A 17,832-nucleotide genomic window follows, 5' to 3' on the forward strand; every position below is an offset into this window, starting at 1 on the left:
GGTTCAGTGCCTGGCATCTCTGCGTCACAGCTACCTGTTCCTGGCTGCGTCCTGCCAGCGTCCAGCTGCGGCACTTTGCTTCTTGCTTGTAACTATGCAAGCACTGGTTTTAAAGAACATCTTTTGGGAGAAATTCTGAATTTGGTGTCAGCCTAGAAAGTCAGCTTGGAGGACAGTTATTTTCAACTGTTACAGTTTGGGGACAGCTCTAGGGACAGTGTCAGGCAGGGTTTTAAAGTCAGAGTCGTTACAACATGCAGTTTCCTGGCAGCAGTAGCCACCTCGACTGCTTATTTCTGTTGTACTGGCACTGCCTGGGAAGAGGCATGAACAAGCTTAGGGAGCTGTCCTTGCTGGGGAACGGTGCAGGTTAGGGCTTTTCCTGCTGATTCGGATTTGCAATTTGGGTGCCCAGGCGGCTGTGGCAGACCAGCAGCAGCAGGAGGAGGGAGGGCAGCAGCAGGGCTGGGAGCCAGAGCAAAGGGAGCCTTTGCAGCACGGTCAGGAGGGGGGTCCCAGAGGCAGCGGGGGGCTGAGGGATGCACCACAGAGATATCTGCAATCACAGCCAAGGGCAGGTGCAGGGGAGGGAGATGAGCCTTGCAGGTGGGTCATGCACCAGCTTTGGACACAGGAGCTCCACAGAGCCTCTGCTTGGACTTCCCCAAGCGCTGGAATAAATCATCTGATTTCCCAGCATCTGAGATTCTCCCTCCAAATCTGTCATCGTGTTTTTGGTCCTTTGGCCTAAGGATGTTTGAGGAATGGTAGTTTCCAGCACCCTAGAAATTAGGAGGACCAGGAGGGTGTCTGGTCTCTGTCAGCATAGCCCAGGCACCTGCTGACCTGAGCCGTTTAGGCTTTAACGTGAGTTGAGGGCATGACTCAAGCACCTTCCCCTGCTTCTTATCACGTCGGTGTGCCCTTGCAGACCTGCGTGCCCCTGCGACAAGCCTGTTCCTAATACCCAGATGAGCTTTACCAGCCAGTCACACACTAACAGCTACACAAAGGCAGGGAAGGCATGTGTGCTTTTTTGTCTTTTGTTCTCCCCTCAGTGAATGCTGGCTGGAAAAGGATCTAGTAGGGCTTTGTGTATAACTTTTATGGCCTGTCTTGTTAGACACTGCAGAAGAAGAAGTAATTGCCTGTGTGACAAGGCTTTTTCTATGGAGTTACTTCTTTAGGGTGAGCTCCCATGTGGAATTTCTCATGCCTCTTAGACCATGAGTTCATGCCACAGCTGGTTCCCCAATGGGACTGTGAATAGGATATTCATCCTCTACCAGGTAAGCAGCTTTCTGAAAACTTCTGCCAGCTTGTGTCTTTCAGTCCTTCTACTCTGCTAGCCACTGCTTCATGGCTGAAAACTTTCAGGGAGTGTAGAACAGGCATACTCTTGATCACCTGAGCTCCATTTCCATAGGAACTGAGGCTAAAAAAGCAGACATTCTTATAAAATGATTTTTAAACAAAATCAGAAATGCCAGCCCCACCATTTCAGAGACTTTTGATGACACAAAGAGAGTGGACCAGCAGTCATGACATCTTCCTTGGGCGTCAGCCTATAGCCAGAAAAGGAGTTGTCCAGAATTTCATGTGTGCATCCAAAATCCATACCCAGCTGCTGCTGAACCCTGGAAATACTTAGTGGGGGAGGATAGGCGCCTCCCTCTTTATTTCTGTAAAATCCTACATTTCCCCTAAAACAGGTTAGGTACATGCAAGAACCCTGTGCAGAGATCTGCTATGAAATGTGTATTTTGTGGTCCACAGCGACAGCTTGTGACTTTGCGTGGTAACACGAACTGACCGCGTACGTTTCATACCCCCGGCGCTGCCCGCTACCCTGCACGTACCGTTTCATACCCTCGGCTGCGGCTGCCCGTGGTGCGGGGGGAGGGGCACGGTGTCACTGCGGAGCAAGTGCGGAGTCCCGATCTGCATGTCCGTGCTCCCCGCGAGGGGCCGGCCAGAGACTGGCGTGCGATTGAAAAATCAACATACGACGTGGTGGAATAAATTGGAAAATATTTTGAGATGAGAACTAGAGTTTTGTAAGAAACTCATTCAGCTGGAGGATACTGACTGGAGTCCAGCACAATTAGAATTAGAGCAGGAGATTCAATACTGAGAATTGCTTGTAGAATTAGAGTGTTGAAAAGTTGATTTAATCTGAGGTATTAGAATAACAGCATTGGGGAAAAGCACAAACTACCCTCTGCACTTAAGTGTCTATGTGCTGTCTGTATACTTGAGCAAAGGGTGGCAAGTGTCTAAAATTTATTATCTCCTCCCAAAAAGGACCAAAAAATAAGGCTAAATAGAGGTCTTGAGCTGTGATGTATGCTCTAAGTACAGTGCTGCCAGTAGTAAATAATACATTGTAGATAGATATACCAGAATTAGAGTGATGGGGAGCAGACCAAGCCAAGAAATAAATACCAGAACACCCCTGGGATGTATTTTGAATCATTGGGAAGAATTAGGTGGACTTCCCAGAGGAAATTTGAACAAAAAGACATTTTTAAATACTGTCAGAATTGGTGGCCTCTGTATGCATTCGGTGAGGGTGAAAATGGCCGCCCAAAGGAAGTCTTAATTATACCACAATTTATATAACACAATTTACAGCTTATGCTGTTTCTCCACAGAGAACAAAAGTGGGATGAAGTAAAGGTATTGATGTGCGGAATTAGACTCTATAACTCGAAAGTTATAAAGTAGGTATGTTTATTGTGCGCAGATGCACGGACGATCGCTCCTCCACAAGCGTGCATACCCGAAGTGACGAACCATCTCACATTTATCACAATTGAAACAAATTGAATATTCAATTAACGCCTATACATATTCGTTACCTAAACCCGCTTCGTATGTTAATTAGCTTATCAGTCTTAATTAGCTTATCAGTCTGTTTCCTGGAATGTGGTTGGTCTTGCAGGTTTGTAGGTGATTCATGTCCTTGTGACCATCCAATCTTCTCCAGCAAGGAGACTTAGCAACTCCCTCCCTCTAGATAGCATTTGAATATCTCTCATCTTTCTCATTCTCTTTAAATAGCCCCTTTGTTAGAGAAAGAAGGGCGGGCATCTCCCCATCTCCCCTTTGTTAGAGGAAGAGGGGCAGGCGTCTCCTCAAAACTGTAGTTGTCTCCTCGGAGCTGTGTGCCTGTGTGCCTACGGGACCAGACACCGCACCATGACCAGTCACCATCCCGCATCCTCGAGCAGAAACATACAATCACAATCGATGTCCCTTGTCCCCATTCACACACTTTCTCCATATCAGTCCCCCCTTTTCTATTAAATTATGTAAATTCTTTTACTTAAGCAGTCTTCCCGAATGATATAAAGCATCATACATAAGCGTTACCCTTTTAAACATTCTCCAAACCCACAAATATAACATACTGTTAGTATTAAGGAAATTCCTAAACTGATCCATAAGATCACCAATGGGTTGTACCATAGTGTTAAGAATTCCTGTTGCAGAAGGTGACCAGCCAAAGAGAGTATCCCACCAATTATGGTTTCCATCCTGTTCTACCTTTTTTTAAAACTTTATTGATCCCCTCTACATCATGATGGATCATAAGAAGGGTTTTGTGTCCCTTTTTTTTGGTTTCTTCCAGTATACGGTTGTAAATCTGCATGTTTTAATAGTTCTTTTATACTATTTATATTTAGTCCTATGGGGGTAGGAATTATCATCTGTGATAGGGTAAAGTTGGATTTTAAGAATTGATGAGTACACTACTGGGGCTGAGTAACTAAATCGCATCCTGTGATAGTAGTAAAATTACAAATACAGTAATTTGAATATTGTGCAGTTTCCTTTACCTCCCATCTATGGTTATTGTGTTACACTTAGTTCTCAAACACGCACATCCCTTCCCTGCATATATAATTACTGTTTTCAAGTTTGCATTTGGTCGGGCCTCGAAATGACATATTTTCTGATCTGTATCTAAACAAGTATCCTGAGCCATTATAGTATTGCTTTCACAGAGGAAGCCCTGCTGTTCTCGCATAATACAAGATTCTAAATCTACTGTTTGCCACTTGTCGCCTATCTTTCTGGCCCATGTTCTACGTTCAAAAGGGTATAGGAGCACCCCATTATGGTTAATTCCAAGGGCTACAATGGGGTGTATGGTAATTATTACTGCATTATGTATGGTTAACACAAAAGCTGTGATGGTGTGTGTGTTGGGGTCATAGGTAAAGTTCACCATATTCCACCATGACTGTAGTTTTCTTTCTACCTCTGTAGCATTGTCCCAAACCATCTTTCGAATTTCCGTAGGAAATATGCCTTCCTCTCCTTCTCTTATTATGGATGCAGCTATTGATTGCATGTACATTTGGGCTTGGATACAACTTAGAGCCAGGGCGACGTCGTCCTGTAAACCACCTAACGCCTTAGTGATGAGTTGATGATCTTCCATGTTTATTTGTTCCCACCTGGGGAGTACCTTCGATATCAACCATTGGTGTGCCCCTAATGCCAATAATGAAGATTTTAGTGGTTGTTGTAGTTTTGATAGATCGGCCGTGGTGGCGGCTAGTTTATTCATTATCACCTCTGAGTCTATGGAATTTAATACTCTGAGTCCTGTTCCCAACATTCCAGTTACATCTCTCACTATTCTGTTTTGATAAATATTTCCCCTTTTTCTTAACCAAGTTGTCCATCCCTCATAAGAGGTTCGTAAGAAGGGGGAACAGGATGGCTTAGCATCAGAAACATTGACTTGTATTTGTAACTCTATTCTTTTCAGAGACCATTCTGGGTTAAACAACATTTGTTGCTGACCTGTATTTCTGATTACATATGGTCCAATTGTATAAATTTTTGGATCTGGTTTAGTTAATTTAAGATCAAGCGTTAATGGGGGTTGTTGTAACAGTGGTGATGGTAGGAACAGTGGTTAGCATGATTGTTATTTTGATCTTATAAGTCAGAGCTGTTCTTGGGGATTCCTTTCCTAGGCATATTATAAAGATGGGCTCGGTTAAGGTAAAATTGTGCCAACATTCCCGTGAATTAAAGCACATGGTTGTATTTAGAAGGGTAAATTCCTTATCTACCTTTCTGACATTAATCAGGGTGTCTCCCGAAATCTTGGTGTTATCCTTTTCATTATATGTTTGACACCCTACTTTTATCCTATCTCCTAATTTTCCCCATAATCGGTCGACTTTGTGTACATCCTCCCGATCCCATTGATTCCTTTGGTACACCTCATTTTCAGAAAAAACCACCATAGCTAGTTTCGTCTTTGAGTCCACCTTTCCCATTATTCCAGTGTGTTTTTTCTGGGCATGATTCCAAGGCCAGTTATCAGGCTCTTGGTTGTAGGCAAGAGAGAGGGTACAAAAAAACACAAATGGTTTAAACCCACTATTGATCATTTTAAGAATCTAAATGTTCCTCATATATACATATAAAATCTGTTTTGATCAAAATATCTTTGTTTGAGTTGGGGCTTACTGATAACAAGTTGGGCAAGACTGGCCACCGGCTCAGTCCCAGACTCTTTTGTTCTATATTGTTTGTTGTGGTGCCCTTCCCATATGGTGGATCTACAACCACTCAGGTTCACTTACTTGCCACCCACATTGTTCCCATTTGTCTGAGTAAATTTGAGTTTCAGTTCTTTTTTATCTGGGGTTACTTTCCACGAAGTTGCAGGGGCTTTCTTAATCCGGGTATGGTGAATCCAAGAATTCTGTCCCTCAACCTTGATTGCAGTGTAGGTGGTGAGTAGGACTTGAAAAGGTCCGGTCCACTGTGGTTCCAGGGTTTTATCTGCAAAACACTTAATGTATACATAGTCCCCTGGTCGTATATCGTGAACAGGTCCATCCAGACCACTACTGCGTGTTCCCATCACATGCTTCTCAATTCTTATTAATTGTTTGTTTAGTGCCACCATATAGGAAGTCATTGTTTCTTCACCAATCTGTGAAGACGTCCCCTTTGTACCCCATAGGGTCGTCCATATAAAATTTCAAATGGGCTAAGCCCCTCTTTTGCTCTCGGTCTAGTTCGAATTCAGTGTAAGGGTAATGGCAGCAAAGACTGGGGCCAAGTCAGATTTGTTTCTTGACCTAACTTGACAATCTGTTGTTTGATTAGATGATTCATCTTTTCCACCTGGCCACTCGATTGTGGTCGGTATGGGGTATGTAATTGCCAATCTATCCTAGAGGTGGCTGATCTGTTGTACTATTCTGGACACAAAATGTGGTCCTCTATCCAAGGACATTACCGCCGGGACTCCAAACCTAGGTATTATCTCTTGGAGTAGTATTTTGGTCACTTCCCGGGCTTTAGTAGTTCTGCACGGGAAGGCTTCTGGCCAACCTGAAAAGGTGTCTGCTAGTACCAATATCGATACCCCCCTTTTCTAGGAAGTTCCGAGAAATTGATCTGCCAATGTTGCCTGGAACATTTTCCTCTACTAATGTTCCCTAGTTTTATTTTATTTGCTTTATTGGGATTATTGTGTAAACACATTTCACATTGCTGAGTCACCTGTTTTATTACAGTATACAAGTTTCGCCCTATCAATTTCTGATTTAGACTTTTATATAAAGTATCAGCTCCCCAATGTGTCTTATTAATAATAGGGCTGTGGTCCATATTAAATTGGATGGTACCACTATACGACCATCCCTTAAATAAGTCCACTTATTTATTTTCATTTTATCATTCATGTCCTGAATTATCTTTTAAGTTTTCTTTAGAATAGTTTGGCTCCTGATCTGTACTTACAGTTTGGTTTTTATAGTCTGGTATTAAGGATAATTCCTCCTTTCCTACCTCCTGTTATTCGTCTGGCCTCATGGTCGGCCAGGCAGTTTCCAATTTTCAAATCAGTGCCTCAGAGTGGGCCATTCCTCACATCAAGGTCTGGCATGGCACACGTCCCCACCGCTCAACGCCTACTGGGTTGCAGCCAACAGCAGAGCTCAAGATTCTTTGTGGTGGCAAACACAGAGGCCAACCCAGTCTTGCCCTTGACTATGGTAGGAGGCACCTGACCAACCTTATTCCTTGTACTTCGTTGTCAATGCAGAGTTTCATCTGTGCATCCCATAACAAGTCACTGTCATGGCAAAAGACAGATTTACATTAGTAGATCTACTACAGAGTGTATTTTATTTCACTTTTTCTGCCAATATCCCCACAGCCTTGCTGACCAAGGGATATTGTTTTTATGTGAACTGAGCAAGCCTCCCCCTTATCATTTTACTGTAACAGGTAAGCATTTTTCACCTTTCCTGGAAGTTATTTTCAGATACACCTGGTTAAAATTTTTTTTACTTCAGGGAGGTCCTCTTTTCCCATTTTCTGTTGAATTAAAGAGAAGCTCAAGATTTCAATTACTTGATGATTTTTAACTTTTAGTTTCATTTCTCCTTCTTTAAAGTCTAGATGTTCTAATAATCTCATCCCAACAAAGATTTTGGTGAATTTGGCATTCTTATTTGTTATTACTGAAGTTTAACAAATAAGTTGGTTTGTATTCACTAAAATTCCACCTCATACCCATTCCCTGCCCTAGAGGGGCCGGTTACCGGTCCTGTTGTACTGCAAATGCTGCAGCAATTGGGGTGACATTGTCGGGTCCTTCTGCTCAATTGTCAGCAATAGCAACCCCTCCTCCTCACCAGCAGAAGGGTTCGGGGCAGGAGATGCTCTTCCTGCTCTGCAGGTTACACAAGCCTGCCTCTGCAGCACCACTTCTGTTTTAACTCTTTCTTACCCTGAATGCAAATCTGCTACTTGTTGCTTTAAGTCTGTGTTATTACATATCAGGCCTTCGCAGGCAAACAGAAAACATCCTGCCATGCATCCCAGCATGATTCAGTCGCACCTTCGAGGGGGTACGGGGGTTTGTACAAACTCACCCCAACACTTTCACAAGGTCTTTGATTCTACACACACACACACACGCCTCAGGTTTTACATACATCAGTACAAGTTTTATATCTTACAACGTGTTTCATTCTGGTTGCTCCACAGAAGGAACCGCAACCTGAGCTTTTTAACACAAAAATTTCAACAAGAACATCTTTCTAGTTTAGGTCTCAGTTTTTTCCTATCCTTTTCTAGAGCCACAATCAAAGATCAGGTGATGTTCATCCCGCACTCTTTCTAGTGCTAGTACCATAGGATCCCGAGGGGGTACTAATCCACAGTCCTTTTGCCACTCAGGTTTGTCCCGGAGGACGAAGAACATGTCTGCATACGATACTTCGTCCCATTTTCCCTCTCTCCTCAGAAACAACATTAATTGCAGGAGAGTGTTATAATCTAACGATCCTCCCTCCTGAGGCCATTTCGCATCACTCCCCAATTTATACACAGGCCACCACTGTTTACAATATTTAATCAATTTCCTTCTATTTTCGGTACCACCCTGTCCTACGATATCCCTCCAATGTTTTAATATACAGCCCAAGGGCTATTTTTCACAGGGCTTACTCCTTCCATTTCCTATTTCGCAATTTTAATTACTTTGTTTTTCTCCGGCCGCCTTAGCCACCCAAGGTCGGAAACACGGATGGAGCTCCTTACTCGTATTGCACTCAAACGCGTGTCTCAAGCACTCTTGCACTCACACTCAGTCAAAATAATTAAGCTATACACGGAAAATCAAACTGTGCATCTCAATCACACCATTCACACTCTCCGGGCAGCCCTCAGTCACACAAGCAGTATGTTATACGGTACCGTGCACTTATGTACAACTTTTAGGAACACTGACAGTTCACAAAGTATGCATTTCAATGAACAATTGCCAAAAAACAACCAACAAACAAAACCCCAAATTTTTCCTGGTCTTAAGCAGAGTGTTAAGTTTTCCGCTATTTGCCACGAATTACCAGAATATTATTATTTTTCAACATACATTTCATAACTCCGAGTTTTGAACATGTAACAAGACAACACATAGAACAAACAAGACACAGAGCGCTATTTCAGTTGTTACATTCTAGGAATTCCCCAATTCTTAAGACAACCTAAAGGAAGTTTTTAGCTTCCCTCTTTTTTCTTTTTTTTTTTTTCCTTTTTTTTTCCTACGCAAAAGTTTCCCTTTTACTTTTGCTACGAGGTCCCTCTTGTTCCTGTGAGATTCCGCCTTATTCCGTCCCGCTTTCCGTCACGAGGCCTCCGGGCTTTTAGGAATGGCAGTAACCTCGGGTTTGCTCGATCTGCCCTCAAGATCGCTAGCGGCCACCCCTTGGTCAGCAAACCCCCTCCCAAGGTACCTTTCCTCCTGGGGACTGCGCTGCGCGCCGGACGTCTCCGTGCGTCTCACCAGCCGCCCCGTTACTAAACATACCGTTTTACCCGTGGATCCAGGGGTTTCTCTTCTGCTCCCGGGTGAACAGCTGAGAAGAGGAGGCTCCTCCGAGGAAATCTGCCGGGGCGCGCCTAGGAGCGTCCGCTCCGCAGCTGGTCCCTCAGCCGAGCAGAAATCCTCCTGCCTGGCTCGCCAAACTGACGTGCGGAATTAGACTCTATAACTCGAAAGTTATAAAGTAGGTATGTTTATTGCGCGCAGATGCACGGGGGATCGCTCCTCCACAAGCGTGCATACCCGAAGTGACGAACCATCTCACATTTATACAATGAAACAAATGAATATTCAATTAACGCCTATACATATTCGTTACCTAAACCCCGCTTCGTATGTTAATTAGCTTATCAGTCCTTTGCCTGGAATGTGGTGGTCTTGCAGGTTTGTAGGTGATTCATGTTCTTGTGACCATCCGATCTTCTCCAGCAAGGAGACTTAGCACTCCCTCCCTCTAGATAGCATTTGAATGTCTCTCATCCTTTTCTCATTCTCTTTTAAATAGCCCCTTTGTTAGAGAAAGAAGGGCGGGCATCTCCCCGTCTCCCCTTTGTTAGAGGAAGAGGGGCAGGCGTCTCCTCAAAACTGTAGTTGTCTCCTCGGAGCTGTGTGCCTACGTGACCAGACACCGCACCCATGACCAGTCACCATACCCACATTCCTCGAGCAGACACATACAATCACAATCGATGTCCATTGTCCCCATTTCACACTATTTCTCCATATCAGTATGCAGATTTGTTTTTCACATTGAGAAGCCATACAGAGTGTGGCAGAAGGAGCGTGGGATTAATATAGCACCACCTGATCCTTTGATTTTGGCTCTAGAAAAGGACAGGGAAAAATTGAAACCTAAACTAGAAAGATGTTCTTTTTGAAGTTTTTTGTGTAATATAGGATCGTTGTGTTTTGTAAAGACAGAGCCTCAGGCTGTGGCTCCTCCTGGGGTGAAGCCTATTGGGAGATAAAAACTTGCACTAGTGTAGGACCTGAGGCGGGGCGGGGGGAGTCAAGGACCCCAGGCAAGGGTTAAAGTCTTGGGGTGAGTTTGTACAAAGCCCCACACCCGCTGGGAGGTGCGGCTGAGCCAGGCTGGACGCATGGCAGGCTGTTTGCTGATTGCCGGCAAAGGCACCACAGGTAAGTGATATGGAGAAATAGTGTGAAATGGGGACAATGGACATCGATCGTGATTGTATATGTCTGCTCAAGGAATGTGGGTATGGTGACTGGTCATGGGTGCGGTGTATGGTCACATAGGCACACAGCTCCGAGGGGACACCTACCCTTCTTCCTCTAACAAAGGGGCTATTTATAAAAAGGATGAGAAAAGGATGAGAGACATTCCAATGTTATCTAGAGGGAGGGAGTGCTAAGTCTTCTTGCTGGAGAAGATCAGATGGTCACAAGGACATGAATCACCTACAAACCTGCAAGACCACCACATTCCAGGAAACGGACTGATAAGCTAATTAACATACGAAGCGAGAGTAAGCGGGTTTAGGTAACGAATTTAGGTGTTAATTGAATATTCAGTTGTTTTATTGTATAAATGTGAGATGGTTCGTCACTTCAGGCATGCACACTTGTGGAGGAGCGATCCCCCGTGCATCTGCGCGCAATAAACATACCTACTTTATAACTTTCGAGTTACAGAGTCTAATTCCGTACGTCATAAGGACACAGACTTAAAGCAACAAGGAGCAGATTTGCATTCAGGGTACGAAAGGGTTAAAGCAGAGGTGCTGTTGCAGAGGCAGGCACTTGCACCTGCTGCAGAGCAGGGAGAGCTCTCCTGCCCCGAATCCTTCCAGTGCGAGGAGGCGGGGGTTGCTGCTGCTGACACCAGAGCTGAAGGACCTGACAATGTCACCGCGAGGGCCGCAGCACTTGCAGCACAGGACCGGGAACTGGCCCCTTCAGGGCAGGCAGTGGGGGCGGGGGGCGGGCGAGTAAAGGTGAATCTTTGATGGGCGGTTTAGATGCTTGGAAGTCGGTTGTGAAAGACTATCAGGATGACCCAACAGGAGTAGAAAAAGGGTTGAGTTGATTGTTACTGGGTAATCGCCATGTAGAGAAGCTGGCAGAAGCAGCGTGGCATGTGCACAGCAGGTCAGAGAAGAAAAGCTGGGTCATGCTGTAGTCACAGCTACAGCGGCTGCTTCGGGAAAAGTGAAAACTGGCAGAGGGACTAAGGTGAGAAGACGAGGCAGAGGAGGGATGTCTGGCAGAGATGAAAGAGCGAACCCTGCCCTGCGGGCCCGGATCAGTGGGCACATTGTAGGGAAATGGGCACTGGCAGCCAGATTGCCCAAAGCTGAAGAACCATCAGGGGGTTCCGGTGACTGGATCAGACCCAGACTGAGGGGCCTGGAGAATCCACCCTAGCGGATCCACTGGTTAAATTAAAGCTGGGGACTAGAGAAAAATGAGGTGGAATTTTTAGTGGACACAGAAGCAATTTATTTGGTGTTAAACTTCAGTGAGGAAAGGATTTGTTACAGTTGTGGGAGCTACTTGGCCACCAGGAAAAAGCATTCTGAAACCTTTAAAGTACAAATTAAGAAAACAAATAGGAATGCCAAATTCACCAAAACCTTTGTTGGGATGAGATTTATTAGAGCATCCAGATGTTTAAAGAAGGAGAAATGGAAGTTGAAGATGATCAAATAATTGAAATCTTGAGATTCTCTTTAATTCAACAGAAAAGTGGAAAAAATGAGCTCCCTGAAGTAAAAGAAATCTTTAACCAGGTATATCCAGGAGTAAATTCCAGGTAAGGCGAAAAATGCTTTACTTGTTACACCAGAAATGAAGAGGGGGGGCTGCCCAGTTCGGGTAAAACAATATCCCTTGGTCAGCAGGGCTGTGGGGGGAATATTGGCATGAAAACTGAAATAAAACACAACTCTGTAGTAGATCTACTAATGTAAATCTGTGTGTTTTGCCATGACAGTGACTTGTTATGGGATGCACAGATGAAACTCTGCATTGACAACGAAGTACAAGGAATAAGGTTGGTCAGGTGCCTCCTACCGTAGTCAAGGGCAAGACTGGGTTGGCCTCTGTGTTTGCCACCACAAAGAATCTTGAACTCTGCTGTTGGCTGCAACGCAGTGGGTGCCGAGCAGTGGGAACACGTGCCATGCCAGACCCTGACGTGAGGAATGGCCCCCGCTGTTGTAAGAGGGTCACCCAGGAAGGAAGAACATCATAAGACCCATTGGGGCACTGACTCATAGTATAAATATTTAGACTGACAAAACTGTAGGGAGAACATGAATCAAACCGGGACAGTTAGAGAAGGAAATTATGCAGGGCAACAGTTACAAACCGATTTCTCAGAACTCCCAAGAAAGGGGGGTTTCGATACCTGCTGGTCATGATGGATGCCTTTTCAGGGTGGCCAGAAACACACCCTTGCTGAACCAATAAAGCCAAAGAAGTAACCAAGGCACTATTATAAGAAACAGTACCAAAATACGAGGTTCCAGCAGTAATCTCATCAGACTGGGGGCATGAGCAAGAAGGCTGCACTTGCTGTCCAATACTTAGCAGTGGGTACAATCCATAGCCACAGGAATATTAAGGGAGGGAACATCAGGAATACTGTCTCAAGAAATAAGGGAAACAATAGGCAAAACCAGCCTTACCACTCAGTTTGAAAAATGTCACCAGGCTTGGTGACAACTAGTAAACTTCACCTACAACCCACAACAGGAGCAAACTGAAGCGTATGTGCTGGCAATTAGTGCAGCAAAAGAACAGGCAATCTTTCCTGCTTTGACACTAGGAGCCATACACCAGAAAGTCACTGTCAGACCCCTAGGCCATAATGTTTGGGCAAGTTATGGTCAGACCAAAGGCAAGCGGCAGTCGAACATTGAAGTATGTATCCCCAGGGAACAACTGGGATACACCTGTGAAAATGCAGTAATAGAGAATGAAGATCTGCGTTTAGATATCAAAAAGGCTATGTGTACTTTTGAAGTGTTTCCACGTATTAAAGCCCAGTCACAAGTATTTTATGTAGGAAATGGATCTGCATGTGTTAGAACTTCTTGTGATAACAATACTATTGATAATTGTCACAAAATGTCAAATGGTACTGATTTTTGTGTAAGTAATTTTACTAGAATTGTAGGCTGTGACTTTGATTATGTTGTTCCTGCAACTGCCAGACAGTTAATTGGAACTGATTATACCCTGTATCATGATATACCTAAATTACAAATAGGCATGAACATTAGCCTCTTCAAAGCAATGCTCAGACACCCCGACATAGAAAGACTGGTCCAAGAAATAAACAGAACGGCCCAACATGTGCTTTGACAAGAGAAACGTGACCCTGAAAATATAAAATCCATCTTTAACCGATGCAGAACAAGTTGGAGAACATCACTGGTGGGACAACTTCGCAGGACATTCCCCCAAAGCAACACAAGTATTCCACTATTTAATACATCCCATGTTAGACATGTTGGAAGGAGTGATCCTGTTATCTCTCTTAAATGTCTGTCTGTGGTATGAACTAAGTATCACAGCCAGAAGAACACAAGTAATGTGATCAATGATGCATGTCTACCAAAACCCTTTGTCTTCAGAACCTGACGAAAGATTCCTAAGTCCTAAGAAAGGGGGGAATGAAACAGAGCAAGGTCTTGAAAGATTAGTTGGGATGAGTTTGGTACCATGCTCTGGGGGATGCTCTGTTTATGTTGAGATATAACAGAGACAGCACGGCCTGTTCTGTTCCGCTGACAATACTGAAGTAAGAGACAGGAGAAATGTACTCTGAGCAATCTAGCAGTCATAAAGATAAGGTGGGCATTTGAACGAGATGAGAAGGCCGTGAGTCAGGAGGTTTTGCAAGCTCCAGCCCAAGAACGGAACGACCACCCAAAAGTCTCCCCAAAAGATGAGTCTAGAAGACTCCGCCTCAAGCTCCGCCTAAACCCCACCTATTATGAATATGATGATTAGATGTTGAAATTAAATGAATGTGTATGTAAAGATGTTGTAACCTCTCATGAAAACTGTATAAATAACCTGACTTTTCACTGAAAACTTTGGGGCTAGTTTGTCTGGTGCGAACTGGCTGGCTCCCCAATGTTGCATGAAATAAATACCTTTGCTGCTTAAAGGCAAAATTTGTCTCCAAGCAGTTACTCTGTGCCATTTTGGAATCACCCTCCTAGAGAACTGAAGAGCTGTGGACTTTCAGAAACATCAGGGCACAACGCTTGGCCTGCCTGAAATGTTCAGGAGGCTCTCAGATATCCAGGCAGCAGCAGAAACTGTTCTGATTTTACAGCAAGGCTGACCACACTTGCAAGTTTTCTTTTGCATGCTCACACCTGGAAGCCAAACCAGAACAGCTGCACACATAGAAGAGCAATTGCTCAGCACATCTACACCAACAGAGCTCTCCTAAAGCACACGTGGAGTCATTCATACCCCAAGTCAACATCTACAGCTTTGACACAATGTCATTTTGGGGTCAAACTGATGCACACCAGAGAATTAGTAGAACGCACCTCCTTCTCTGCCACATCAGGTATCGCGCTCCTTCAGTTGAGCTGAAACTGTTACATTATTTCCCAAATGCAAAGCCAAACAGAGAAAATATAAGCACAGCATGCTCCTTAAAAAGCAACTCTGCACAGGCAACTGTTCATTGTGACCAAGGAAAGATGTGACCATGGCCCTTCAAACTTTCAGGAAGCCTACATGGGACTAAACGGTGCTTGTGAACAAAGAACATGCCTGCTTGTTAAGACAGGCTGGTCAAGTTTACCACCAAAACTCTACATCAGCATTTGCCAACCCTGTCCAGCTTTGGGTCGCCAGAGCTGCACTCAGATCACTTGAAAGCGTCTCCTAGTAGCAGTATCAAGTATTAAGCTCAGAACTGTACCTCCCTGAATAGGTAAGAGCACAAACATGCAGCAAATACCAACAGAAGCAGCGTTAGTAAGCTTCTCAGTATTGCTTTTTGGTATTTCATGGGGAAAAACATTGAGCCTAATATTCCTCATCTGTAAGTTCTTGGGGGCTTGGGGGAGAAGGAAACTGACACTCTTAAGTTGTCTGCAATCAATCACAGTTTACAGTTACTCAGTGTCTTCTGGTCTCACAGGATGAGGCAGAGGTATAATTGATTTCTTCTCTGTATTTCTGGAAAGAGCTTTCCTCATATCTATGGCAAAAGAAAATAATGCTATTATAAAAGACAGTCATTGCACAAAGCCATATTAAGTGAATTCTCTATTATATTAAGATTATTTTTCAAGATTTCCTAGAATCCTAGAATATCTTGAGTTGCAAATGACCCGTAAGGATCATCCAGTCCAACTCCCTGCTCCTTGTGGGACTACCTAAAACTAAACTATATGACTAAAAGCATCATCCAGATGCTCCCTGAGCTCTTGACAGGTTTGGTGCCCTGACTGAATGCCCTTTCAGTGGATAAGATTTTCCTAATGTCCAGCCTGAACTTCCCCTGACACAATTTCATTCCGATTCCTGCAATCAAGTTTCATAACTGATGTACTCTTCAGTAGGAAAAGCTATCTAAAGCATTATACAGAATCCCATTCATCAACAACTATCTGAACTTGTTCCATATTAAAAAAAAAAACAAACAACAAAAACCCCAATACAAACAGGCCCAGGAACCCTCAACACAAGAACCTTTCCATTTAATTTAAGGCAGAACCACTTACCGTAAGCATCTGCTGTCCACTGCTAGCAGAGGAGTACTCCAATACTGTCCGGTACACATGGTAGCCGAGCTGCTTATACGTATTTACTGCAGCCTGACTTGATACTCTTGCGAAGAGATCGACAAAAAAATCCACCCTTTCTTTGGAAACATAAACCCAAAAAACCCCCACAGTAAGGAATAGCAGGTGAATGTATTGCTAAATAGCCCATAACTTGTAATCAGACCAAGAGCAGGTCTGATGATGTCATATGCTAATCAAACACCTTTCACACTGCAGTAACAGATGCACTCCTTTCCCAAGGGACAAATCCAGTATAAGCTCAGATTTTATTTTATTTTTGTCACATAACCATTCTTTTATACCAGCCCGTGGGTTCAGAATTATGAACAGAAAGAACAGGGCAAGCTAAGCACTCACACAGGTCTCATATATGTAAGAAATTTTTTATTTAAAAAAAAAATAAAATCCACATTTTCGATTGCACTGGCTTAGGGATTAGCTCCTTCAACGTGTGTGGCAGGGGCAGTGGTGGAATGGGTCACAAAGTTCAGTTGCCTAGCACAAGGCAGCCCTTCTCCTCACAAGGCAAATTCTTCAAAATGTACTGTTTTCCAATTCTACCAATTACAATGGGGTTGCCCTACCACCATGAGTTCAGGACATTTCTCTGTGGGTTCATTTGACACTAAATCAAATTTTCAGCAGATACAAGCAGCGAAGCATGACAGAGAAACTCATTCTGGCACGTTAGCTTTCATAGAAACCCTGAGATCTTACACTGCCACACAGCATTTTTAGTCTTGTTCTTTAATTGCAGGGAATTTTCAGCGAATCATACCACCACTTAAAGCAAAATTCTGGGTCTGTTTCATGCAGCTCAAATACCTAAGCCATGGACAGGTGTCTGTAGAAAGATTACTTTTAGAAGATTAAAGATAAGCATGGTACTCACTTTTCTGAAATTTCTTCCAGTAGTTCCATCAATTTAGCAGCCAAACCCAGCTGTCGAAATTCTGGTGCAAAGAGAGAGCAGTAACATGTCCATGCCACTCTTCCCCAGCCACAGAGCCTTCCGCTTTACCCAGCACCACGAACATGCAGAGCATCAGAGCAGTAAGGAGCACCTTGGGAATAATGCACCACACGCAGCCACACAACTTTACAAAAGAACCAAGCAGCCTACAAACAAACATTGCAATGATTGTGGTAAAGGCTTAAGCAGCGATTCTATGCTATTACTCAGTGATTCAGCAGCCACTAAGTTTCATTTTGATGCAGTATTACAGTTGTTTCTTGATTAGTATAAATAAATAAATGGATTTCCACAAATTCACTGTTTGAGGCATGACCGCCAAATGCAAGCTTTAAGCAATTCTCGTGAGTCTTTAACTGAGTGGAATTCACGACTGAAGGAATGGAGGGCTAGAAGCCCAAAACTCACCATCCCAGCAATTACTGAAGACTTTTCGTGACTATGGGGGAATAGAGCTTGGGAAGCTTTGCCAATGTGGCAAGAGAAAGCAAAGGCCCTGGAAACACTATGTTTAAGGAAAAAAAACCCAAACAAACCAGGGATGGGTGGGTGTTCTTCATAGTTCTCCTCCTTTCTACACAGAGCCAACCTACTGTTAGCTCATTAATGAATATGCAGACTTCCACAGGGCACTCTTATAAACATCAGGCACTGCTAAATAAGCAACTGATGCGGTGGGTACAGAGAAACCTTCC

This window comes from Falco rusticolus, chromosome 4 (genome assembly GCF_015220075.1).
Source record: "Falco rusticolus isolate bFalRus1 chromosome 4, bFalRus1.pri, whole genome shotgun sequence".
Classification (NCBI taxonomy): Eukaryota; Metazoa; Chordata; class Aves; order Falconiformes; family Falconidae; genus Falco; species Falco rusticolus.